This window comes from Petromyzon marinus, chromosome 43, assembly GCF_048934315.1.
Source record: "Petromyzon marinus isolate PM22_M1 ecotype Great Lakes invasive population chromosome 43, UKy_Petmar_22M1.pri1.0, whole genome shotgun sequence".
NCBI classification, from domain to species: domain Eukaryota; kingdom Metazoa; phylum Chordata; class Hyperoartia; order Petromyzontiformes; family Petromyzontidae; genus Petromyzon; species Petromyzon marinus.
This window is the reverse complement of record NC_133709.1, coordinates 7,120,194-7,147,904: the sequence shown is the minus strand read 5'-3', so window position 1 is coordinate 7,147,904 and position 27,711 is coordinate 7,120,194. Positions and strand designations below refer to the sequence as shown.

Below are 27,711 nucleotides of genomic sequence, written 5' to 3'. Positions count from 1 at the left end.
GACTGTCCAGAGGACAGAGTTAGAGTGAAGACAGCCAAGCCCAGGTCGCGTCCTTTAAGCTGTGTGGGAGGAAACAAAAAACGCCTTGACAAAGGAATTAGCATAAAATGATGTACTGGATCGGCACGGTGGGGGGAGAGGGGGAGTTTACATAATGTTGGTGATGATTGCTTAATTGAAACCATCCTCTCAGTTGAAATTGTGTCTGTGTTAGTAAATCTGAATTGCCTCGTGGACAAATCTCTGATAAAAACCCGTGGGTTTGCAGAGAACCTTGGTATTGGAGAAAACTATATCGTGATCACCCACAGCGTTGTAACAGTGATCATTGGGGCATTCTGTCTACAGGAAACCCACCCACACAGATTCCTACTTGAAACCTGATTCCCACCACTACCCAGCTTAAAATAATTCTCTCATCAAAACTTTATACCATAGGGCTCATTGCATTTCGGACCAACACCACCTGACCAGTGAATTAAAACATGTACACCTGGCCCTCAAGAGAAACGGATACTCTGACCATACCATCCGCCAAGCTGTTTCTCCCACCATACAGAAACAACCACTTGATACTCCAGTCAAAACCATCACACTACCATATATAGCAGGCGTTACTAAAAAGATCTCCAAAATTCTAAACAAACACAAGATCCTGGTCCGGTTCAATACAGTACACAAAATCCGTGACCTGATCCCATCCGTGAAGGATGTCGTTCCTGACTTACAGTACCCCGGGGTTTACAAATTGAGCTGCACCTGTGGTGACTGCTATATCGGGGAGACGAAACGACATGTCTCTGACCGAATTCGCGAGCACAAATCAGATTTGAAACACGGCAGAACGAATTATTCTGCCGTAGCTGATCACTGTTACAACGCTGTGGGTGATCACGATATAATTTTATCCGATACCAAGGTTCTCTGCAAACCCACGGGTTTTTATCAGAGACTTGTCCACAAGGCAATTCAGATTTACAAACACAGACACAATTTCAACTGAGAGGATGGTTTCAAATGAAGCAATCATTGGAAAGATGTTCTAAATCAAACCAAACATTAAACTAATTTTCAATGGTACAGTATATTTTTTCAAGTAGTGGTATCCCAAACTTTCACAGTAGCTCATTTCACTTCACATCAACATTATGTAAACTCCCCCCCCCCCCCCCCCCCCACCGTGCCAGTCCAGTACATCATTTTATGCTAATTCCTTTGTCAAGGCGTTTTTTGTTTCCTCCCACACAGCTTAAAGAACGCGACCTGGGCTTGGCTGTCTTCACTCTAACGCTGTCCTCTGGACAGTCCGGTCCCTTCAACTGATGAAGGTCACTTGTGTTGTGGCCGAAACGTCGTGATTTTTGTTATTTTATTTTTACCTACGTGACTTTACCGAATAGAACCAAAGAGTATGGATCATTGTTATTTAAATAATGTTTCTTGAAATATGAACACAAGCTTGTTTAGTATAACATGAATCAATCTTTCCCTTTCAGTCTTTTTAACTTCTCAATGCTTGTCATGTAATTCCTGTACCTTTTTCCCTTTCTCCTCTCAAGTAATAATTCTGAACTCTAAGATGTACTCCCAATTTGTTTCAGTAATTCTACTGTTAAAAGCACATATAAAACACAGGTTTTGTTTTTTCTATTGCACCTTTAATGAGTTCTTTCTAGGAACCTTTATATGTTATACTCGTGGTTGCCTTATTAAAATGTTATTTCATAAATAAAAAATGTGATTCCAAATAGATGGACATTCACTCCTTTTGTACAACAAATACAATGTAAGCAGAATTAAATTAAATCACAGCTATATTGCACACAACCTTCAGCACCACAGAACCTTAATACATGCAGTGTGATGCATGGGATGTTACTTTCCCGTGCGTGGCTGAAATTGGATTGTGCAACATGGTCAACTTTATAGAATTCAATGTTGATTTGAAGCCATATTTCCTGATGATGACTGCTTGTGTTGCAGTCGAAACGTCGTGATTTTATTATTCTTTTTTCTACCTACGTGACTTTACCGAAAGAACCAAAGAGTATAGTTTCATAGAATTCCTTTTTAAATTCCCCAATGGTGACTGAAGGAAAATTTCATCCAGGAATGGATAAACCATGGCCGATGATGAACGTGGTCAACAACAGCAAGTTACTCGCAATCCAAGGTTTCACTGTACTCGCCAATCAATAATAGTAAAGATGTAAAAAAAGGGTTGGATTTGTGAACATTGATAGAAAATGACAGTCACACCGTGCAATATTACCGCACTGGGTGTAGTATAATTGGTCAAGGCGGATGTCACCTATCATCATTTAAAAGTGATTGAGCATACAATTGTACATACAGTTATTGAATACACTTTGGACATAATTCAAATCTTTGCTAAGCCACTGAGCAAAAACACCGAATTCTGTGTTTGGCAATAGCCGAGACCATTCATGGCCCCTTCCCACGTATTCCCATTAGGGAATCACGTGCGGGTGTGAACCAAGTACGCGCGTGCTGGTCACGCAATTTTGTTGGGGGCCGACACCCTTGCATATAATTTAGGGTCGTTAAATGACACGAGGTAATCCATTAACCGTTTTTAGAATCGATTACCAGTCGGAAATGTCGGGAACGGTGCCGTTTACAGTGGAATATTCGCGATTGCATTTATAGGTAAGTGGAAACATTCAATCTGCACAGCGGCCTAAGTAGATCATTTCTCAGTTAAAAGTGCAGTCCTGAAATTATTTATTTGCTCACTTCACCGCTGGCGAAATAGCCGTAATTACACGCAGTTCTATTGCGTATTGTCTCCTCTTCCACGCTGACCAAATATTGGACGAGGTGAACGTACCCACACTTTATCCCACCCACATACAACCTTGCCAAACGATTGTGGTGTAACTGTGGTGTCACAGCAGCGAAGCCGCTCCGTCGGAGCCATGCCTGCAACTGTGATGCCGAAACAGCGAAGCCGTCCTGCCGACGCCGTGGCCGCGATGCCGCCACTTCCGAGCGACGGGGCCGACGCTGCTGTTCCTTCACCACCCCCACATGAACACACACACACCCCCACATAGAGCCCCGAAGGGAGGTCACCTGGCTGACAGGTTTTCACCCAGAAGCCCTCTCACGGGACCAATCTTCACAATTTCCTGCGACCAGGGAATTGGGCGACCTCCCCCGAGGCTAACTCACACCGCGGCGCCGTAACTTGGGTTGTAATTACATGGTCACGACGGGGCTGCTCAGCCACCGCAGGTAGAAAACACACACAACACACACGGGTCAGCAGGCAGGTAGGGGGGCGGAGTCACGAACGGCGGGAAAACAGGGCCGGTCCTCTGATTGGTAGGACAGATGCGCTTGTGTAGAGGGTAAAATGCGGATGTCTGAGAGAGCACCGGCCCGGGGAGAGTGGCGGGAAATCCGAGCCACCTGATTGGCCGGGAAGGCCAGCGGATCAGCGCCAAATTATCTTTGATGTAGGGAACAATAAAAAGCGAGAGAAGGTAGGGATAGGAGAGTCACCTTCTTCTCAAGTCAGGGATCGTGGTAGTCACCTTGCCGGCCACTGGATCGTCAGTGAGACGAGTCACAGCGCAGCCCGGCCCCGCTCCCAACGAGAACGTCGAGCAGCCTCGCCTCTCCTTGGCTTCCCGCACATCCAAGGCAAAACGTGAGTACGAAATAAAGAGTTGGGATTTAGGGTAAGATCCTAGGGAGTTTAATTCTAATGGGACGAGGTAGATCGGATTAGACCATCAGGAGATAGGTTAGACCTGCCCTGCTGACTCAGACTGATTTTGGTGATAGTAGCTCGCAGACACGCCAGGAATAAATCGTCAGTGATCAATAAACCTTGTCGTGTGGTTTCTGCGAGTGTGGAACGGGCGCATGGTGGTGTGAGTCCGCTCGTCGTGGTATGGGGATTTGCGCGTGGGTAACTCTGTTGAGGCGGCCATTGTGTGCGCACCCGACCAGGGTTCCTGCGTCGTTGTACCCTGTGTTTGCGCACGAGTGTGTAATTACCCACGTGTTTGTGCTCGCCCATACGTGTAGCTCGTGGTTAGCGTGTGTGGTGAGCAACGGTGGATTCGCCAGGGTACACGTGAGATTATTCATACAGCCCTTTAAATAATCTCCGAGACACCCCCTCCAATCGGCAACGTGTGTGCGAAGGACGTCATTACCCTCTGACCCCTGACCCCCGTTCAGCACATGTGAGTGGTGCGCGGGGTTGTGTGAGCAGAGACGTCGCGTTTGAGTGGCTGAGAAGTGACGGATTGATTTAAGGCAGCCATGCGCCAGCCCTGAGCTATGCCCCACAAACAGGGCCCGCGGACCCGAGGGGCTGTGCTGCAAGGAGAGGAGACGGAGGGCGGTAGCACTCCCCCCACGAGCGAAGAGTCAAATAACGGCGGCTCTCACACGAGCGAGAGGTGCGGAGCCCGCAGCCCTACCGAGATCAGCCTTCCCCCGGAGGGGGAGCCGGGGGCCCGCGTCCCCCACATAACCATTTATACTATATCGCGGTCATCAACAGTGGAGCTTTAAGAAACGGCAATTGAAATGGGGAAGACATTTTCCCATTGCAACTGTCGTGGTGTGTGGGTGACATGCTCCGTTGTCACACCACGGATGCTCCCTTCATTCATCAGTGAAAACGTTAATGTTTATTGCTAGATATGTCTCTACAGTATGTGCAAAAACACGTCTTACCCGTTTTTTATTCGGTTATTGTACCGGTAATGCAACAAAAAACAGATTTCAAAAACCCTCGTATGATGGTTCCCAATAATTCAGACGTTCCAAGCCGAGCAATCAGCAGTAGCCCGCAATACAACGCTCCCTATGGGAGGCGCTACATTTGTGCTGCATCTAAAGCAGTGGTCCCCAACCTTTTTGGCACCAGGGACCGGTTTCGTGGAAGACATTTTTTTCACGGACCGGGGTGGGGGGGGGGGGGTCATCATTTGGGTCTTTCCCCCTTTTCAAAGAAGCTCCCCAGCGACGTTTGTTTTTTTTTACATATTTTGGCTACTAGGGGTTAGCTTGTGGGCGTAAACAAAACTGCGACTGAGACAAGTGCGCAGTGCCGGAAAGAGGCGCAGGTGGAAGTAATAATGGGGGCGGGCCACACGCGGACTCACCGCTCTCACCTCCCGCTCTGCGGCCCGGTTCCTAGCAGGCCACGGACCGGGGGTTGGGGCCCCTTGATCTAAAGAATCGGATTTTTTTACGAATCCACTTATTGTGTTTTCCAGAGTATACTGAACTGATAGAGTCAATAGAAAGTGGGCAAGTGTAAATTCTCGTTTCAAATGCTCTGAAAGTATGTAACCATTAAATGTTCTGAAAGTATGTAACCACATTTATGGTGAACGAACCGTAACAGAATTGAGCATGCTACGTCTAATGTGTGAAAAGGAAGCATTTTGTGTGGATATAACACACATTTTGTGGCATTGTTGTTAACCACAGATTAGTTTATCATTTAAGTACGACTAACAATATCAGGAGGGGCGAAATTAAGCAGGCTAGACGTGGTCGTCAGCAGCATACTAATGGTAACAGGTAAAAAAAACTTTTTCACAGATAAAATAGGTGCACACGTCGTAATAGTATTCCATGCATTGTGGTATTTTTATACTTTATAAACTTACTCGTTTTACTTCATGAAATAATTAACAGACTAACGTGTGCATTTACCTAAACGAGCTTATAAATGCAGTATATGTACATAATGTGGTATTTGAATACATATTTTAAAACAATGGCAATCAATTGAAAGTCACTATTCATGACACAATGCGCTCGTGAATTGTTTGTATATTTTCTGTCACAACTCAAAAAAATACGCAAGAATTTTTTAAGTAGTGATGGAACTTTACTACCTACGACTCGTAGACTCGTGACACCATGCCCGCAGAACATTTATCATCGCAAAATTTTTGCATAAAATACATTTCACTTCCTTGTATGTCCCTGGATATATAGAGGCTGCGCGTCGGTCATTTGACAGTGTGTTGAAAACCCCAATCAATAAATCATGGTCACTCTCCTGATCTTCACTTTCCTGCTGAATCAAGGTATTCACATATGTATTGCTCACAGTAAGATTAGTTCGCATTCTAGTTTTTTTTCATGTAACTACTAAATTATTTCACCAGGAGTGTTTGTTACTCACATGCTTTTCTTTCCACAGCATTTGTCTCGGCTCAGACTTGTGGTTTTTCTGCGACTCCACAAAACCGCATTGAGGGTGGTAATGAGGCCACTCCTCACAGCTGGCCTTGGCAGGTATGAGATCAATTCAAAATTTCAGGATTGTGACAGTATAATTAGTTTCTTAGATGTGAAGTTCTGCATTCACACCCGGGATGTAGACAAACAATAGTGTTCTTAGGCTACTTTTTTCAAACTTCAGCACGCTGATCCCTGCGTATTGGTGAAGGTGGAGAACATAGACATTCGAACATAGAAACAGTACAGTGGGTTACAATTGGCTCTTTACAGCTCTCTCCGATTATAAACAACACGGTACAATTAATTGACACATTATGGAAATTTGCCAGCCAGTTTATACTCACAGCTGAATATTGATTTGCATGATTTACGTTCTTATTTGACCTTGAGACTGTTGTATATGTGGGTGTGTGAAAATTGATGAAAAGTAATGAAAATTAAATGAAATTCGAAATTTGCATAATTAATCCAAAATTATGTTCATTCGTGTAATTATGCGTATAACTATGCTAATTAGAGACGTAATCGTATTAATTTATACGAGTGGGTGTGGTTGTGTTAATTATAGCCTTTATGATAATCAGGCCCCGCCTCGTTGACGAGGTGGGGTTATCAATCAGGATAACGCAATCAATCGTGTGCTGTTACGCTAGTGTCAATTCGGCCTCGTTGTCTAACTTCGTATTATTGATCAGCATAATACAATGATTCTCGCTTTAACACTCCCCGAGTGTTCATATTTTAGGTCCCAAGTTCATATCATTCGCTTTAGTTTAATGAGTGTGGATTGGTGTGTTTATAGTTTAGGTTCCCGAGTTCATATCTCATCGCAGGATACAGATCTTATGCAAAAATTTCAGGAAAGAATCACACGACCACTTCTGTATTAATCAATTTATTTTCTAATTAAACCTTAACTATAATATGTATGTGAACTCTCAATCTCAGAACTTCAACACGGTATCCACACGGTATCAAGACAGTCTCATCCACGACTGTACGATTTCACTTTGATAACACATGGACCCCGCATAAAGCGATTGCTGTTCGTGAGAGAGAGAGTTAGAACATGCCAATGCTATGCTACACAAAAGCTTATACATTATAATATGAACGATCATTATGCTTGAAATGGTCAGCACATTATCACAGGCGATTGATTAACCTGCAACGGTATTCATATAAAAAGACAATCAAACAGTTATTATTTCCAAAGGCATAAATGTAACAACAGATCCACCGGACAGACTATAAGATTACCGAAATGGCTTATGTGTGAGGGTGTGTGGCGGAACGTGTTATCTCACGGGAGATTAATTAATTCGTGAATAAGATTGTATGATCAGAAAATCGGTTTCGCACGATTCCTCCCCGGGAGCGTAGCTCCGTGGCGAAGGTGCCAAGGATTAATTCGTATTGATGGATCGGTTGGTAACTTATGCGATTAGAAGTACAGTCCAAAACAAAATATTAAAGAGGGAAATTACGAATATACTTATAAACGACGGACTGTTATCACACGATCGATGCTTCCACGGCCAGATGGTTCACGGACTTGAGTGTGTTTGTGTGTGATGAATTGTGTGGAGTAGTCATTGTTTGGAGTTGAGTCTTTAGGTCCAGCGAACGTCAGATTGGTCGTGTAGTGGGGCATAGCGCATCATCGTATCGTGGAGTTCTCTTCATAGGGTAATGTGAGTGTGGTTGGTCTTCTCGCGTTAACATACGTCGACGTGTCCCTTGTATGAAAGGGATACTCGCTCCCTTTAGAGCGGTCAGGGTGAGTGGGGGTTGTGCATCATACGTATCGGCGTTCCCTTCTCCACACAGCAGCCAGCCTCTGTCCACGGGAGAGAGTTGCTTGATCGCTCTCAGTGCTGCTCAGTGGACACCTCTCTCCACTGCTGGATGAGCTGCGCGATCACGCTCGTGTTGGTTCGCTGACAACAGTTTCTCTCCGCTGCTGGATGAGCTGCATCGGCACGCTCCCTCTCTCTGGGTGGAGAACTCGAACGTGCTCGTTGCTGGTTTGCTGAAAGCAGGTTTTTCTCCACTGCTGGATGACTCAAGTCGCACGTGCTCTTGCTCTGGTTTGCAGAAGCTCTTGCTTGGTGCGTCGGTTGCTCTGCAGCTGGACTCAATGTAGAATAAACTTCCAGCAATACTCTGTCTTTCAGCTCTTGGAAATCACACTAGGTGACGCCTCACTACCCTGCGAGTCTTGCCAACGTCAGTGGGTAGCGACGGGCCACTTTGGCCTCTGCTCGCCGCCCCCTGCTCTGCAGCTCGCCGGCTGGCGACCTGTTGCTCTCGTTCCCGATTTGAACTGCTCCTGAGCTGACTCACTGGTCGAACTCCCCGCGTTCCGACCCCTCCGAGTCGAACTCCCCGAGTTCCGACCCCCCTGGTCGAACTCCCCGAGTTCCGACCCCCCTGGTCGAACTCTCGAGTTGAACTCCGAGTCGAACTCCCCGAGTTCCGACCCCCTGGTCGAACTCCCCGAGTTCCGACCTCTTCCGAGTCGAACTGTCTCCCGAGAGTCGACCCCCCGGTCGAACTCTGGTGAGCCGACCCCCCCCCCCCCCCCCCCCCCCGGTCGAACTGAGGTTTCAATGCTCAGGATCCTCTTTTTATGCCCAAAAATCCTTTCACTCGGATCCTGCCCACAAGGCGGGGTTTCTTTCTATTTTTGCTGTGTCAGGACTTGTCCGTATGTATCTGCGTCCGTGTGTGTCCGTACATGTGTCAGTGTGTGTCATTGTGTGCATCACCCACGGTATATTCCGTTGTCATACTCCTACCATAAAACCCACAAGTAAAACAATCAAATGTTATAAATTGTCTCGAAGGCGCCTCTCTGTCTGGGTGCACAACCTGGAGGGAGGGGCGATATTCCCTCCGACTTTCACCGACGCACAAAGAAATGGTTAAAAAGTTTTAAGTTAACATTTCATTTCATCAGAGTTCCACAGTTATGATTCTGTATTAATCCAAGGTCTGGGTCAGCTTCCCGTTGTGGTGTTTGACTCGTGTTTCCCCGAGCGTATACACACTCCTACTCCGCGCTGCGGGGATATAAAGACGGCCGGGATCTTCCTTTCTCTCCGACCCTGGGTTTAACATCGCCCTTTGCTTACGTTGCAGTTTTGCTGTGCGCTTGCATTTCTTTTCCTCTCTACTCTTACTTTAACCCGGCTTATTATTTGCGTATGGGTGGATTAGAGCATTCATGTTGACTTAGGAAAACCTGATTGTTAGGCTTCGGGTCAAGTCGTATAGAAATTATTAAAATATGTAAATACATTTCATATTAAATTAATAGACGGGTGATGGTTACATTGACGTAGCTTGTGGCAGGGTTCAATTAAAGTGAGTGTGAAGATCAATAACTTTAGCCTACCCTGTCGTTAAATTCCGACTTTAAGTTACTTTAATAGTAATGCAGAACCAATTAGCTTTTTGACTTAACTAGATCTAGGCTAACGCAACCTCCCAGTGACCCTGGCTTTGTGTTTACGTCAGCCCCTTGCAATCCGCTGCGCTCTGCTCTCTATCTGCTCCCTCTGACCCTGGGAGGGCTCTGAACGTCAAAATCGTGTTAGTGGGTCAACGTAAATATGACCTCCACATGCCATGCTGAGGCCTGGTTTGGTGTTTTTATTCATTATTAAAATTAAAAGAAACAATAGAAATATGTATCTATATGCATTGAAAAATTACTTGTTAATATTAAGATGGAAAGGGGGGCATATACAACAAGACAACACAACATCTTAACTCGAATCAACTCAGTCAGCCCGAGTTGACCTAATTTTTCTCAAGTTTAAAAACAACACATCTATGATGAATTCTAAGCGATATTAATAAGGACTTGTAACATGGATCACTAAAAGAACACAGGGCGATTTGTGTTCATTCGGTTCTGACCTGACCTCTGCCTCCATTAAGCATCTCCTCCCGCCATACTTTTCTTAACTTTCTTTTTCCATTTTATTTCATGCTATTCTTCTAATTTCCTGTCCATTTAGTGCTTCCTAGATCACAGCTGGAGATCAATGTAATTATTTTCACACAGTCACTTTGAGGATGTGTTCTTCTCCAAGTCGTGTGTCTCTACATTGGTACTCTTTGGTTCTATTCGGTAAAGTCACGTAGGTAAAAAACAAAACAACAAAAATCACGACGTTTCGGCCACAACACAAGCGGCCTTCATCAGGTGAAGGGATCAGGCTGTCTCGAGGACAGCGCTGGAGTGAAACACAGCCACGCTCAGACCGCGACCTTTAAGCTGTGTGCAAGGAAATAAGGTGCCTTGACAAAGGAATTAGCATAAAAATTAGCATTTGATTGGCCGACTTTGCATAGAGGTAGTGTACATGCGGGTGCACATGCCGGTTGGCGCGGGGGAGGGGGAGTTTACCTATTGATGGTGTGAAAAGGGAATTTAAGAGCTGCGAAAGTTTGGGGTACCACTATTTGAAAAATATACTGTACCATTGAAAATTTGTTTAATGTTTGGTTCGATTTAGAACATCTTTCCAATGGTTGCTTAATTTGAAACCATCTTCTCGGTTGAAATTGTGTCTGTGTTTGTAGATCTGAATTGCCTCGTGAACAAATCTCTGATAAAAACCCGTGGGTTTGCAAAGAACCTTGGTATCGGAGAAAATTATATCGTGATCACCCACAGCGTTGTAACAATGATCAGCTACGGCAGAAGAATTCGTTTTGCCGTGTTTCAAATCTGATTTGTGCTCGCGAATTCAGTCAGAGACATGTCGCTTTGTCGCCCGGATATAGCAATCACCGCAGGTACAACTCAATTTGTAAACCCCAGGGTACTGTAAGTCAGGAATAACATCCTTCACGGATGGGATCAGATCACGAATTTTGTGTACTGTATTGAACCGGACCTGGATCTTGTGTTTGTTTAGAATTTTGGAAATCTTTTTAGTAACGCCTGCTATATATGGTAGTGTGATGGTTTTGACCGGAGTATCAAGTGGTTGTTTCTGTATGGAGGGGGAAACAGCTTGGCGGATGGTACGGTCAGAGTATCCATTCCTTTTGAGGGCCAGGTGCACATGTTTTAATTCACTGGTCAGGTGGTGTTGGTCCGAAATGCAATGAGCCCTATGGTATAAAGTTTTAATGAGATAATTATTTTGAGCTGAGTGGTGGTGGGAATCAGGTTTCAAGTAGGAATCTGTGTGGGTGGGTTTCCTGTAGACAGAATACCCCAATGAGCCATCAGGTCTCCTCTCAAACAGAACATCTAAGAATGGTAGCTTGCCATCTTTCTCCACTTCCATGGTGAATTTGATAGCAGGCATTACTAAAAAGATTTCCAAAATTCTTAACAAACACTAGATCCAGGTCCGGTTCAATACAGTACACAAAATTCGTGATCTGATCCCATCCGTGAAGGATGTTATTCCTGACTTACAGTACTCCGGGGTTTACAAATTGAGTTGTACCTGCGGTGAATGCTATATCGGGGAGACAAAGCGACATGTCTCTGACCGAATTCGCGAGCACAAATCAGATTTGAAACACGGCAAAACGAATTCTTCTGCCGTAGCTGATCATTGTTACAACGCTGTGGGTGATCACGATATAATTTTCTCCGATACCAAGGTTCTTTGCAAACCCACGGGTTTTTATCAGAGATTTGTTCACGAGGCAATTCAGATCTACAAACACAGACACAATTTCAACCGAGAAGATGGTTTCAAATTAAGCAACCATTGGAAAGATGTTCTAAATCGAACCAAACATTAAACTAATTTTCAATGGCACAGTATATTTTTCAAGTAGTGGTACCCCAAACTTTTGCAGCTCTTAAATTCCCTTTTCACACCATCAATAGGTAAACTCCCCTCCCCCCCGCGCCAACCGGCATGTGCACCCGCATGTACACCACCTCCATGCTAAGTCGGCCAATCAAATGCTAATTTTTATGCTAATTCCTTTGTCAAGGCACCTTGTTTCCTCGCACACAGCTTAAAGGTCGCGGTCTGAGCGTGGCTGTGTTTCACTCCAGCGCTGTCCTCGTGACAGCCTGATCCCTTCACTTGATGAAGGCCGCTTGTGTTGTGGCCGAAACGTCGTGATTTTTGTTGTTTTGTTTTTTACCTACGTGACTTTACCGACTAGAACCAAAGAGTATGGATCCTTGCAGTCACGAAAGCTTTAAATCTAGAATCTCTACATTGGTGTTCAAAAATAAATCAGTATATTTACAGATGAGACGATACATTTTTACTATGGTTGCGGTGACATGGAAATACTATGATATATCATGATCATTGTATCATCTATTTGTAAAATATTATTCCATGATTATTGCCGATTGAAGTTTTTACAAATATTTAATATCTTGACTTCTTCGTCGTGTCACCTGTCCAACCTGCACGGTCTTTTCCCAATATTCTGCACAGGCCACCGCTTCTGGTGTTGGCATTGCCAAATCTTGAAAAGTGCATTGTGGTGCTGGAGGGCATCTCAGGAGTAGATCCATGGTTTGCTCCTTCTGACAAGCACAATGTTCGCTTATGCAGAAGCGCCATGATTTAATAAGAGAGTTGTATCTGCTGAAACCCACTCTCAGTATGTTTAGGCTCCGGCATGTGAGCTATTTGGAATTGGAACCATATGCGAGCTCCTCACTGGGGATGATTCTTCACCGATTCCATTCAGCAGTTTTGTCACTTGATTTTTCCCATTCTGTTTGCCAGAAGGAAGTTCTAGCAGATTCCGGTGATGTGGTCAGTGGCACAGTGGAGCACAAGAAGCTGTTTCTCGATGACAGACAGTGTGCTGGCTGATGGCCATGTAGCGGATGACGAACGTGTCACTCTGACTTGCCGGTCGTGGTCACCTGCTCCTCACGTCCTGATGTTAGGGGGGCGCTATGCCAGATAGCGCATATAGGTAGCGGACAGGTGGCTCTCAGGCACCCTGTTAGGATTCTGCACGTGTCATTTAGGGCAGTGTCGACATGTTTGCTGTGGGTTGAGCATCCCCAGGTACAACATGGATATTCAGCCACATAGAAACAAACTGATAAGGCGGTGGTGCATAGAGTGGACAGATGTGCACCCCACTTTGAATTTGCGAACTTTTGCAGAATACTGTTTCGTGTGTTGACCTTGGCTTTGGTATTTAAAGTGTGTTTTTTCGTAGCTGAGTATGCGATCCAGTGTTACCCCGAGGTGCACTGGGTAACTCTGGTGCACTAGGCTCTGGTCTCCCCAAGTGACATTCAGGCGTCGCTCTGCATCCCAGTTTCATAGGTGGAAGGCACAGATTTGGGTTTTACTTGGGTTGGGTTTGAGTTGATTATTTAGGTAGTATTTTGACATCTTGTCCAGTCCCCTCTCCAGGATCTTCTCTGTGTTCTCGAAATTCCTCAGTAGTGTGGTAATACAGAGGTCGTCAGCATAGACGAACCGCTGAAATTCAGCAGGAAGTGGCTGATCATTGTAGATATTGAATAAAAGCGGGGCGAGCACACTGCCTTGTGGTAAGCCATTCTTTCTGGAACCCCATCTACTTTTCTGACCATAGATGCGTCTGTTCTCTAGGAGGCTACGAATGGTCTGGCTAAGGTCTAGGTCGCCATTTATGAGGTACAGTTTGTGGCTCAAGATACGGTGTTGAACAGTGTCATATGCAGCAGACGTATCAACAAACGCTGCACCAGTGATCATCTTCTGTTGGTAACCATCTTCGATGTGCTATGTGAGGTTTTGTAGTTTGCCTGCACAGGATCGACCAGGTCTAAATATAACATGTACAGAGTACAATCATTACAGATCAGAAATAAATCACGATTACCAATTAAATGAGCACTTTACAAAATATTTTTTGGTTTAATTTATCACTTGGCAGTTATGTGGCATAAATAATTGGGCTCCTTTAATTGCTGATATATGTTGTGCAACTGACAGTACAACAATGACTGTAGATGTTTTACTTGCATATGGCAATATGTTCTTGAGCTGCATGCTAATGTCGAGGTCTGCTAGCCATGAGAGGGCTTCAAGAGGGAGTTTGTGTAGTGTTGCATGGTTACAATCGCACTTTGGCTTGTCTTTGATATTCCATTCATGGAGATGTGTCCATCGGCCTGTTGATATTATGATACAGTTAATGGTTGCACCAGTGTCTCCGAGGAGTTTCAAAGCCAAGAGGTGCCATGTTTAAGTCTCAAATAAGGTGTTTCTTCTGGATGTCCGCACCGTTCCACGCTTTGCCAGCGTTCTTCCGAATCTGGATGAGACTCTAGGATGGTGACAGCACGACCCAGAAGAGGGATCGGGACTAGAGTCGGTAGCTAGGTACATTGTTGAGGTCTTGGTTAATAGGTAGGTTGTTGTTTGAAAGAAAACATGTAAATACCCATTTACTGTAGTGTCCATATCTCCGTGGATATTTGGTGGCAGAATGTTCACCAGAAGAGCGATCCAGGAGATTGGTGTTGGTTTCAGAATTCCAGTGATGATATCAATTGTGGTAGATAATTATACAACGAGCAGTTTTGTGTATGAGCTCCCAGACGAGGCTGGAGTGCAATACTCTGCACCTGAGTAGATCAGTGACAGGGCGGCAGTTCACAGCTATTTTCCGGTGCCTGGGGTCATTCCTGAAAATTTCTGTAGCAATACGATGTTTTAATTTGTCTTTTCACAGATCTTGTTTTATACTGTATGGGGCTCAAAGGTTTGGCGTATATCCATGATAACCCCTAGATATCTTGGAGTGGGATCATAGTACACTGGGTTACCACAAAAGGATGCATCAAGGGTCGCATCTGCTGAACAATTATTCAGGTGGAGTCCGCTTTTGGTGGTTTTGGAAGGATTTGATTAGTCGCCAACAATGAAAATATGCCTGTTAGAGAATTAACAATGGTCTCGAAAGTTGTGCCCTGTGTGGCAAGGTTAAATAAAACAAAGTTTAGTTTAAAGTTTGTCATGTGTATATATGTATATAAACTTGCAAGAAAATGTACATGTCAGGTTACATATGTATTGCATCGTGGCGGTGCTAGCACAGAGCCTTGAGAAAGGCCATTGTTCATAACTCTCGTGGCTGTGTTCACCAGTGAGGCGTATCCTCAAAGTACATTTGCCGACCATCGGGTCAATTAGGTGTACAGTTGAACGGCTTCGATTTTGGCTGCCAACGGTATCATAGGCTGCAGAGGTCAATCATTGCTGTATTGATTTTCTGTTCACGATGAATGCCAGCTTCTGTTCACAACAGCTACGGTCACTTCGAAATCCGGCTTGTTCGAGAGGCAGTTATGAGTCAATAATGGGGGGAAATCAGGCAATCATGCACGTTCCATTAGCTTGGAAGTGGAGGACATGAGAGATATCGGCCTGGAGCTTGAGAGCGAGTCTTGCAGGTTTATGGGTTTCAGAATGGGGACAACTGAAATAATTCCCTTATTTCCGGATATTACCTGTCTTTTGTTTCCTCCTGATGACGATCGCTTGTGTTGTGATCGAAATGTTGTGGGGTTTTTTTATAATTGAACATATCTACGTGATTTTACCGAGAGACCCAAAGAATATGAATTCCTGCAGTCACGAAAACTTTAAGTCAATAAATTACCTGTCTTGTTTATGATGGTCCATATATTCCCAGGTTCTTTAGGAACTCAGGACAAAGGCCATCACATCCCTATGCCTTGCTAAGAATTTATGGCCCCGAGGGCCCCTTCCACTTCAGTGAGTGTACGTTCACTAGATTATTGCTTCTGGTAGTTGACTCAAAGTGATGGGGAGTTGTTTCTGGACACCCTGTTTGGTGCGATTGTCCATTGGTGTCTTTGAGCAGGATATTGTGTGGGAAGCCAACGTATTTGATTTAGGGTTTGGTAGTCTGTGCTCTGTTGGTTGAGTCACCTAGGTTCCAAAGGAGTTACCAGGCTTCATGGCTTGAGTGAGTAAAGTCCAAATCTGCAGTGAGGTATTTCCAACGTTCTCTTCAGCAGAGTTCAGGGACACTAGCAGTGCGGTGCCCTTGTTTTTTTCACCTTGTTTAATGAACTCTTTGAAGAGATGTTACATTTTTGATTGCCAACATGGCATGTATCTTTACCGATTCCCTCCCAAGAGAGAAATCTCTCGTGGCAAATGTCAGAATTTTTATGAATTTATTGAAGATTACAGGCTTTGGCTCCAGGTTTCTTCATAGCTGGGCCAGTTGGCCTCATGAACTTTCCAACGAGAATGTAGTTTTGAGGTTATGACCGGTATCGGTAGCCCAGTGTGCGTGACTGCCGATCTGTGTTGGGTCTGCAAATGTACCTATAATTGTTCATGACGCAATTAGTGGCTGTCCATTCTGGTCTTTTGAGATGAAGCATAAGTTCTGGGTTATGCTCATTGGTTTTTTCGGTAAAGTCACGTATGTAGAAATACCATAAAATAATATTAAAATAAATCAATCATGACGTTTCGACCACAACACAAGCGATCTACATCAGGTGTAAAAAACAAATAGCGAGGGAGCATATAGGGCGACACCAACGCAACATATAGAGAGCGCCAAACTGCACGGAGGTAAATACAACAAGAAGATGAGAGACGAGAATTCAACAAACCTAAGAAAAAATTAAGTGATGCAAAACCAGTCAGGCCAACAACACAGTTAGTCACTTGCCTGGCAGACCACGAATTTCAGAAGAGTGCTAAATTTCGTGTTCATCCTCTGGATTGAACATACCAGCATAGACAGAGTACAAGTCAGCAGAAATACATATACAGGGACACCAAGAGGCAAGGAGAGGAAAGGCGGACAGGAAAGCAAGGAAAAAGAAAAAGGGCCGCAGGGATGAACAGACAGAGGCCTTAAATAGAAGTAGAGGTGAGGGGGAGGGACCGGGTGGCACGGCAGCAGAGGAGGTGGGAGGGGTAGGAGAAAGCAAGGGGCGCAAAACGTTTAGGACAGAATTGTAAAGGTAACTTCCCCGTAGAAGTGTGTTAATAAAGAATTACAGCTTTCGTGACTGCATAAATTACTCATTGTTTTTTTCGGTAAAGTCACGTATGTAGATATACCATAAAATTATATTAAAATAAATCAATCACGACGTTTGGACCACAACACAAGCGATCGCTTGTGTTGCGGTCGAAACGTCGTCAGACCACGAATTAACAAATTATGGAAAATTTCTATGAACATTATCGAATTTCCGTGTTAAGGAAATTTCACACAGCACACGCCATAAGATCAATAAGCAGCACCCGGAAGGCTGCGTTATCCATCCGAAAACAGTGTCACGGTATCCCTACAATACCGTGACACTTTACCAGTCATTCAAATGCGTGTATTTTTGACAAGTTCCCTTAAAAGGTTGTTTTTCTTTTAAACTATTCAATCGTTTTAATATTTACATTAATTTGATTATTTTTGTACTGGATACCGACCTGTATTCCTTTAGGTTTCAGACCAGAAAGTTACATTTAGGTCTTGAGTAATTCAATATCCAGTTGATAAACTTTAAGACAGCAACCAATCGGTTTATGGACTTTTTTGGCATTTAGCTCAACCAATCCTATCTAAATTCAAATTAACGCTATCCAATTCACCTAGATGACGATATAAGTTGTGTTTAAGGTAATACGAAAACACGTAACAGGTGGCCCACGTGAAGACTACCATCTCCCACTCATTACTGTAGAATGCTTGTAACAGGTTTATTTTGAGTGAACTACAGTTTAAGACATTGGAAGAACCACTCAGTAATATTGATTAATACTGATAGTATATTAAAGCTAAAAAATAATGCCAAATAGAAAAGGAAACTAATATCGCATTGTCACATGAAAAGTCATCTATAACGTCAGCCTATTAAAATAATTATGTTATGTTTGCTGGCGTTTGCAGAGTTGTGTCTGCACACCACTAATAATCATCAGCCATGTCCAATCCGCTGCTGAAGAATGTTTGATAATAAAAAAAACTATTCCATCTTTTTGCGTACATTTTATTTAGATTACTGTATTTCGTGCATGATTCGATGCCTGTATCATGAGCATAAGTATTTAAGTTAATTAATAAATCGGTGCATGCATGTTAGGTGTAATGTTGTAACGTTCAGATCTGCCCCTATTGGACATCTGTTTAAAGAGCTTCATAGCTCATCAGATTTCTCCAGTAGAAATAAAGATTCTAACGTGCATCTTTGAATGATTATAGACTTTGACTGCTCGATTGTATCTTGATGCGATAACAGGTCTCTGTGCAATACTACAATTCAACGACAAACGCATGGTACCACTCTTGTAGTGGAACCCTCATCGCCCCACAGTGGGTTCTCACAATTGCCACCTGTGCCAAGTAAGTTTCTCATTTGCATTCAAGTTTTAAGATATTAATCATCACAAACCTGCTATTGTGTTATGTATAAAGATATACGTTGTAGATATTTTATTATTTGTAGCCATGCTTTTGTTTCTTAGGATCAATGGTACTTTGTTATTTATTTAAAAATTGGAAGCCCTTAAATGGAATTAAAGCTGTTTGAGTTGCGTTGTTTATGTGAAATCCACAGGCAGACGTATTATCTACGAGTAGTGCTCGGCAAGCACAATATATACCAGCAGGAGGCTGGGGCAAGTGTTGCAGAAGTCTACTTAACTGCTTACCATTCCGGATTTAACTACACCAGCTCTGAGTAAGTATTACACATTTACTTCTGTCTATGTCTGTCCCACAAAAAATGACTGCATGATTTGGTGATAAATGATCATCGGATGACCACCCATACAATGCATTAGGAACAAGTTTTTTTTCTGGCTGGCATGCCATGCGCCGCCCACATTCGCAGAGGGGGAGGGGGCATGCGGGTGGCCAGCAGTGAGTGGGGGCGTGCAGTGGGGGGGCGGGGCCGCTCGTGGGAAGGGGTGCGCGAGGAGGGGGACACGGGTTGAGGGGGGGGCGACTGGGGCGCATGCGGGTAGGAGGGGGGGCCTGAGGGTTGTCACGTGCAAGAGGTAGGGGGGTGCTGGTGACGTTGGGGTTGGGGAGGAACCTGGTTCAACACAGATACTTTTATAGTTTACTTTATTATTAAAAGTTTTGCTGGTTGGGTGGCTGGAGGTACGGATGGTCACATCCAAAGGACGTGCAGGTTGCTAATTTCATGTGTCATTCGACCATCAAAACAAATGCAGTGGCTTCAATCTTTTCTGAGTAAACCCATTTTGTGTGGTTGCTATTGAAGTCACCCACATATATAGCCGGGTGAGTGACTGCTGGCAGTGGTGGTAATGGCAGTGGTGGTAATATATACATCGATGACCATCACATGACTGTGATATTTATTGTCGACAATCTTTACTACCCGGCTTCACCCGAGACTTGGATTCTTGTCTTGGATTAATTTAACATTCCCTTATATTTCACTGGAAAACCCTGAAGAAAATTTATGCTTGCAAGAAAAAAAAAATCCGAAACAAATCAATTTAAGTAAATCGGATGTTTTTCACTCAAGGAAATTAAACCTTAACCAGGCAACTCGGGAAGGGAATGACGTGACGAGCTGGAAATTGTCGCGTTCCCTTAGAAATTCCAGACAGCATAAGCCGTGCAAATTTCATTACGTCAGAGGTCAGCGTTCGAGAGTTTTTGCTGCTTCACACAAACAGATGTATTTTCTGCTTTATATTTAAGAACGAGCTGAAAATAGTCGCGTTGACTTAGAAAGTCGAGACAGCGATGCGGGATACACGGCCTACGCGGAGGGTTGGGGGGGGGGGTAATGCGTGACGTCAGCAGGCACACTGCGTAACGCTGCCGCATGCGGGTGACATCACAGATGTGACGTCACCGCTCACTTGCCGTGCAAAATATATCCATTATTGCGCCCCCCCCGCCCCCAAAAATACAAAAGTCTATTTTTATACTTTTTGCATTGTGTACAGTCTAGAAGCTACCCACATGCCAAATTTCATGTTTGTTGCATGTCGGGACGTATGCTAAACATTTCGAACAGACACACATTCACAAACTTCCCTTTTATATATATAGATGTGCCATCACTTGTGGTATACTTGAGGGGGTGTACCTTTAAGCCTTGCCTAAGCAAGGTGGCAAGGATATTAGGGTGGTAGATGGCATCAGCAAGGGTGTAACTATTTATTTGGTAGTTTGCCATCTACATCCTGTCCTCAATGTGCGTCTTCTACAAGGCAAAAATGTGAATGTTGTTTCCCCTTTGGTTTCTGGCCAGGAAGTCACATTTAGATCTTGATAGTTATTACATTTATTCTATTTAGCGAATGTGTGGGGGTGTCCACCCCCTCCACTCTCCCCTCCTCCTCTTCGGCCGCCTCTCGCCGGGCCTCCGCCGATCGAGTGATCGGCCCACCAAAGCCAGTGCCCTCTCTGAGGGACATACCTGAACGGCTGGCTTTGCCACCACCGAGATTAGACTATGGGGCATGCCTCACCGTTCACGCTATTTCTACTGTGTAAACGCGCTGCGTAAAGCGTGCTGTGTAAACAAACATGCGAGCGCAAGCACGCGCAAACGACGGCGGCCGTATGTGCTGCAGTACACGCGCCTCATGCGCACGCTCAAAGCACACCACCCCCACGCTGCAGCCCTGCACTCACTCTCACGCTGAGCACACCGTCTCTCCACGCAGACAAGCCACTCACAGATCACAGACGCTACGGCGAGGTTTTGCCCACACACACAGAAATCACACTACACCGATATCCTGTACTAGAGTTTATTAATGGCGCCAATACGCATTTCGCGAGGAGAGCCTAGCGTAACTCTGCCTATAAACCCAGCTACTCAAACGTCCTACCACGTACCTTGAAACTGGACTCGCGGGAGGGAGGATGAGAGAAGACTTGCCTAATAACTGTCTCGCAGCAGCACTCGCTGGCATCACACGGATGCTGTGAGCGGCTTGAAGAGGCAGGACGGCAGGCAGGGAGTGGGTCGTGACGGCCCGGAGGTTGTAGACAACAGCTCCAATCCTCCCGGGGCTCCCACCTTTATACTCGCGCAGCCGCTCCGCCCACCCATTGTTCTCCTGTGCCCAATAGTTCGCGTCTTAGGGTCTGCTCTTTATGCCTAATATTCCACCCTCCGTCCTCCCCCAAATGTTGTGTGTAACTCATTGCAGTTGGCCCAGGGAACCTTTTCCTTTTGCACCCATACAATTTTAAGCCAATTTAGGGGCACCACAATGTAACCTGTCCTGTGGGGGTCGGCCAATCTCCTGGCACCGGGAAACCGTGGAACTCTCCCCCTAGGGGCCCTTCGGATTAAAACCCGATGTGCCAGGACAATACGTGGGTGCGCTATGTGCGGGTGTGCGTCTAGTGCAGGGGCCGGGAGGTAGTCGCGGCGCTTGCGGAGTTGCTCCGCGGTCGTGGCACCACAAATGCAAAGTCATAAAGCTAAGCGGTTGCTTTCTAGTCCTGCTGAGTTAAGGGTGAGTAGACCTCCACTGAGTATATGGATTGGGCAAATGTGGTTTTCTTGCAGGCAGGTGTTGGGCAGCAAGGACTTAAATGAGACTGTGCTTGGCTGCTGATATGCCTTCGACATTAAGTTGGAGGATTCGTAGGGCTGGTCTGACTGAAATGTGATCTTGGTGCTGTGTGTTCTCGGTTTTGGGACTTTGACTATAATTCTTTGAGGCTCTTCTCACGAAGCTTCTTTTCGAATTTAGTCTGCGTGTAGGATCATTCATTTTCCCAGGCAGACTCGGATACTGACGGGGCGTAACGTGAACGTTGATCCATTATTCCCCAGTTATTCGTTATTAACTGTTTTATTGGTACACTCAATCGGTTGTTCACCTTTTCAAGGGTCATTATTGGAAGGTAGCTCTGCTATCTGGATTTAAATTAATGACATCAAATTCACCTAGATGACGGTATTAATTATGTTTAAGGTGACACGAAAACCCGAGGCTACCATTTCCCACCCTACATTTTTGATAATAAACAAAATCGAGTGTGTAGGTTTAACAAATAATACATTATTTGTTTTTTTAGGAGCCAATCCACTATATTGTGTACACGTTTTATATCTTGATGCTTATCTCAGATCTTCTCATTCTCAATATGAACCCTTTAATTGTGTATAGAAAAGACGTTGGATTGATTAAGCTGACAGCACCGGTGACGCAGGACACTGGAATACGGATTGCCTGCCTTCCCAGTGACAACGAGCAACTGTCATCGACAAGCACATGCTACACCATCGGCTGGGGCTCCAGAATAAGTAGGTCGCAACAACAAGGATGGCCACACATACATTAGGTAGACACAAAACAAATATGGAATACAGGATAATAATGTGCAATGAGTAACATATATAATCAATGTAGTAATCGTCATGATAATCTTGATTTGAAGCTTTCGTGACTGCAGGAATCCATACTCTTTGGTTTTTTCGGTAAAATCACGTAGGTAGAAATAAAATAAATTAAAATGAAATAAATCATGACGTTTCGATCGTAACACAAGAATCCTTCATCAGGTGGAACAACCCACTCACTAATCCTAATCTGGGCGGGGGTAACAACCATCACCCACCCGGCGACTCGTGAGGGTTGAGGTCCATCCCTGGCTTGAGCGGCAGTGGCGAGATGTCTTCACCTTGGTCCCCAGCAACACAAACTCCTCTACACTCTCACGGCCGTATTTATGTCCCCTCTCCAATTAACCAACTCCACCCTGGTGTCTCTTTAGGGCCAGACCGGCTGGCGCCTGTCTGACCATCAATCACCCCTTATCGCCCGTTTCCCTGGCAACACCTCTGGTTTAACATGTAGGCTTTCGCGACCAATATTATTCACTGCACCTGATATGAGTTAAGTGATGACGTCACCCTGCTGCTCTATATAAAACCGGGAGCGAGGGCTTTACCATTCTGGCGAATTTCCCGATGATGCTGGATGTATTTACCAGCGAAACGTCGTACTCAAACTGTAAATGTGGATTCACTCTTCAACACACCGGTGGGCTAAAGTAGTGAATTATTTGTCTTTTTTGTCAACGTGACACCTTTTTTTTGCTGATTGGCCATGTTGGGTGGTGGAGGGTTACGACACATTTATAAATAAACGCGATCTAACCCAAAAACCTTTATTATGAACACCTCTGGTGTCAGCGTGCAACCCCGTACCGACCTTGTTTGCACCAGCTTCCCCCCTTAATGAGGTGGTTGTTCGCCCGTGCAGCCTCATGTTGCATACACGCACGTGATTGTCCCTCGGACTACAGTGTGTGCCGCGTATTTAAGCACGTTACACAAGTAATAAACTGCGGTTGGCAAATCCGCGGTTGGCGAGGGATTTCTCTATTACTTTGTAGAAATTATTGCGGTAACACTGTCCAAAAACTGGCCTCGTTAACATTACTATCATCTTTCCACGGTTAATTACATTAGTAGTATCAGGATTGAGGGCAAACTATCAAGAGAGGCACTGAAGTGGACACCCAAAAGTGGGTGACCAAGGTGTGGTCTCTGGAGGTCAACTGGTAACTGTACAACAGTTGCAGGATCTGACAACATAACCAAGGACCAGGCGTTAAGGGGTCACCTGCATTAATCTGTTTTGTTGACCTTTGTGGACACTGCTGCAGATTTCCGAAACCCTGCAGCTGTTGCACCTTTGAGGACATTCGTAACTTTGCACAATGCTGTTATGAGATTTCACCACATCATGTTAGAATTCCCTTGCGCCTCCCTTAACTTAGAATGCGTTACCGTGTTTGGTGCAGCTTCTCGTGGAATGCTGCCTTTTTAAAAAAGGAAAACGTCTTGTGACTCGACCACAAACTGTACAATATATTTATAAATGAGATATTGTAAAACTGACTTTTATTTGTCATTTTCTCTATATATTTCAGTCAATGGTTTATTTAGCAGCACGCTCCAGCAAGCCACCCTACCAGTGATTGATGACAACACATGCAAAACAGATGCATTTTGGGGTTCTAAATTACCTGCAAACACAACATGTGCTGGTGATGGATCAAGCGGTGCATGCGATGTAAGAACATTTCTTGTTTGAGTCACAATTTGTAAACAATTTACTGATTTGTTGTGAAAGTGTTTTAGAAATAATGTGCCCAAGTTGTACAGTGCATGGATTACTTTGCTCAAAGTGCATCAAAAGTTTTCACACAGTACAGTATTTGACATTCTGACAGATGTAAGACTTTTGTCTACTCATAACTTCAGCTGTGGTTCAGGATAATGGTTTAACAATGACTTTTCCGTTCGTTCAAAGGGTGATTGGGGTGGACCGCTACTATGTCGGAAGAGTGACAATTCATGGGCTGTGCATGGCGTTGTTACATTTATATCAGCAGTGAATTGTAAAAATTACTATAAGCCTCCAGTCTTCTCTCGTATATCTGCCTACATTCCCTGGATTCAAAACGTAAGCTGCACATTCACACTGCTGTTACGCACAAGCTCATATACTACATTCGTCGGTTACACATTTTAATACAGCATTTGTATACTCAGCAAATTCATATATTTAATCGAATATCTCTTATCATTTGTTGAACAAGGTGGCATACATTTATGATGCAGTACTTTCGATGTGTGGCTGGTGGCTCATACAGACTTAATCCAGAACTAAAACTGGGTGCTGTGAGCTGACCATAAGATGGCAGTACAGCAAATGGATGCATGTGTAGAGGATGTCTCGTCCATCCTCACATTCGCACCACACAAACAGCACGCATGCCTTTCGCACTCGACATCACACACGCCGCACATGTCAATCACGCAAACGGGGGATACACCAAGTAAGGATCGGAGGTCAGGGGTTATTGACGTCACGCACACACAGCTCACTCGGGCAAGGAATAGAGATCGGGGGTGTTAGCACTGACGTGCACGACACGCAATCAGATTGGTGAGTGGATGACACTCTGATCGAATTGGTGAAGAGAAACGGATTGTTAAAGAGCGGGAAATTGTAGAAGGGTGACTGGCGAAGAAGGGCAGAGTGGAGGTTTAAAATGGACTGTGAAACGAGGAAACGGGGTTGGTTTGAACGAGTATTGCTGTGGTGTACGAGCGGTGACAACGAAATAAAGAAGTTGAAGTACACCAACCAAAGTCTCCTCTTCACACGTCCCTCTGTATAATTTATCAAGTAGCTCCTCAAGCTAGGGTTCCCACTTGTTCAGGTTTGATCTGGGTTTCACACAGGCAGTCCAGCAATTGACATTTTTGTTCGGGTGGCAGGAAATGGTTAATATCTAGAATGGTTAGTATTGTTTAAATTATATTTCAGGCAACAAAACAGGTGTTAAGATGTTAAAACACCAAACTGAAACCTTTTACAAGGAATCATGTCTGCATTAACCACAATGCTTGTGGTCAGAATGCAAACAAAAATCAGTTTCAAGGACAAAGCATATATTATCAGAGTATACTCTTTGGTTCTTTCGGTAAAGTCACGTAGGTATAAAATAAAGTAAGTTAAATCACGACGTTTCGGGCGCAACACAAGCGTCCGTCATCAGGTGGGACAATCACAGCAGGAAACAATTGCTGAAGTGGGCAAAACCATCACGTTACCATGCATAGCAGGCGTTACCAAAAAGATTTCCAAAATCTGTTTGGTGTTTAACATCTTAATACCTGTTTTTAGAAATGACCATTACTGTGTTGTAATATTGGTTGTCAGTAATATTTCAAAAGATAATATTGTATTTTATGTGAATTTCCAATGTGCAGGTGATGGCCCGTTATTAAACTCGGAAGGACATTCTCGTGGGCGATGAACTGTACCATCAAGATTGTCATCGCCGTCTTAAAACATACTGGTTCATTGATATTTACATCATAATGGTTCTTGAAATATTAACACAAGCTTGTTTAATCTAATCTGAATCAACCTTTTTAGAAGAGTATTGTGATCAAGGCAACAGAAAGCTGGTAGCAATGTATATTCTTGTTTAAAACGCTCTGAACGTTATGTAACCACATTATGGCGACTTAACCGTGAAAGAATTGTGCATGCTACATCTAACATGTGAAAACGACATTTTATGTGGACAGAACACGAATTTATACAGTGGCGGTGTTGTTAACCACAAACTGATTATTTTATCATGTAAGTACGACTAACAAAATTTGGTGGGGCGAAATGAAGTAGGCTGGACATGTCAGAAATATAATCATAGCAATAGGTAAAACATAATTTTTTACAGTTAAAATAGTTGCACACTGCTATATACATCGATTTGTATGCCATTAATTGTATCCCATAGGTTTTATACGCTTCATGAATTTACTCATTTTGCTTCATGAAATAATTTACAAACCAGTGTATGTACCTAAAATAGCTTATATATGCAGTTTCTGGATGTAGTATTTGAATGAAATTTTCTAAACAATGGGTGTTGTGTGGTGTATTGTAGACGAAGATACCTGTACCAAAGAGCTCCTCTGACTCGTATGAATTGTATTTGGTCCTCTCTGCACACATTAAAAGTCTTGGTAGAATAATAAACGACTTCCACGACGATCTTGACTGGCGTCTTTTATTGATATAATTCTTGCACAGCTCACTCCCGCTCTCCCCGTATGTTTCCCTGCTCTCTCTTTGGCCGGGGACGAGCCGTTCTCTCTGTTCGCCTCTCTCCCGCTCCCCGATCTTGCCGCTGGCTGGCGCCGTGCCTGAAGGAGAGGCGAGCCTCGCTGGTTTCCGCCGTTGAGGTCCGCCTCTTTCTCACTCCCCGATCCTGCCGCTGCCTGGCGCTGTGCCAGGAGGAGAGACGAGCCTAGCTGGGTTCTGCCACGTGGTCGATGATGGGGAGAGGCTTGTGCAGCGACACACCGACCCTGAGTCCTCCGCTGTCCCTGCTTCTATCTCTCTCGGCGGAGCTGAGCTCCGCCTATAGCCACGCCCCCTCGTGGAACCTTCCTGATGGTTCCCGGACGTTCCCCTTTGACTCCGGCCATTACCTTTGGCCCAGATATATCCTCGCTTGGGATTGGATACCCGCTACCCGGTGGTGGCCATGCGGTTACCCCTTTCCGCCCATTAGATGACGCTCTCTCATTACACATATTCCAGAGGTCCAAAATGTATGTATTTCCCATTTTTCACCGGTACGTAAAAATTACGTGGTTTTCGTGTTTTTACCAGCCACCCGACTATAAAGGGGGGGGGGGCGGAATTGGACAGGGCCCCCAATTTTATCCCTTGCACCAAGACCTATACCAACCACGAGGCGGTGACATTGCCGAATGGAAGTGCACCCGACGCTTTTTACTAAGGTTCAAGCTTCAAATCCAGCAGCCTCGCTGATTAATAGTGGGTTAAAAAAAACTTTAAAAATATTACGTGCCGTCTGCTTTCACAGTGGACGTTGAAGGACCCATAACGCCTTTCACGCTAATAATGCATTGTGTGCCGGCGTCATGGTCCAAATTTGCCA

At 44.5% G+C, this 27,711-nt stretch overlaps 1 long non-coding RNA gene across 1 annotated transcript; it reads left to right on the top strand.

Moving 5' to 3' along the window:
- Nucleotides 1–5,980: 5,980 nt before the first annotated feature.
- LOC116951434 (uncharacterized) lies at nucleotides 5,981–26,793 on the top strand. Its single transcript, XR_012946747.1, has 8 exons — nucleotides 5,981–6,089; nucleotides 6,206–6,300; nucleotides 18,500–18,603; nucleotides 18,818–18,940; nucleotides 22,380–22,516; nucleotides 24,151–24,293; nucleotides 24,534–24,686; nucleotides 26,003–26,793. It is a non-coding gene; the product is annotated as an uncharacterized LOC116951434 (long non-coding RNA).
- The last annotated feature ends 918 nt before the right edge of the window (nucleotides 26,794–27,711 follow it).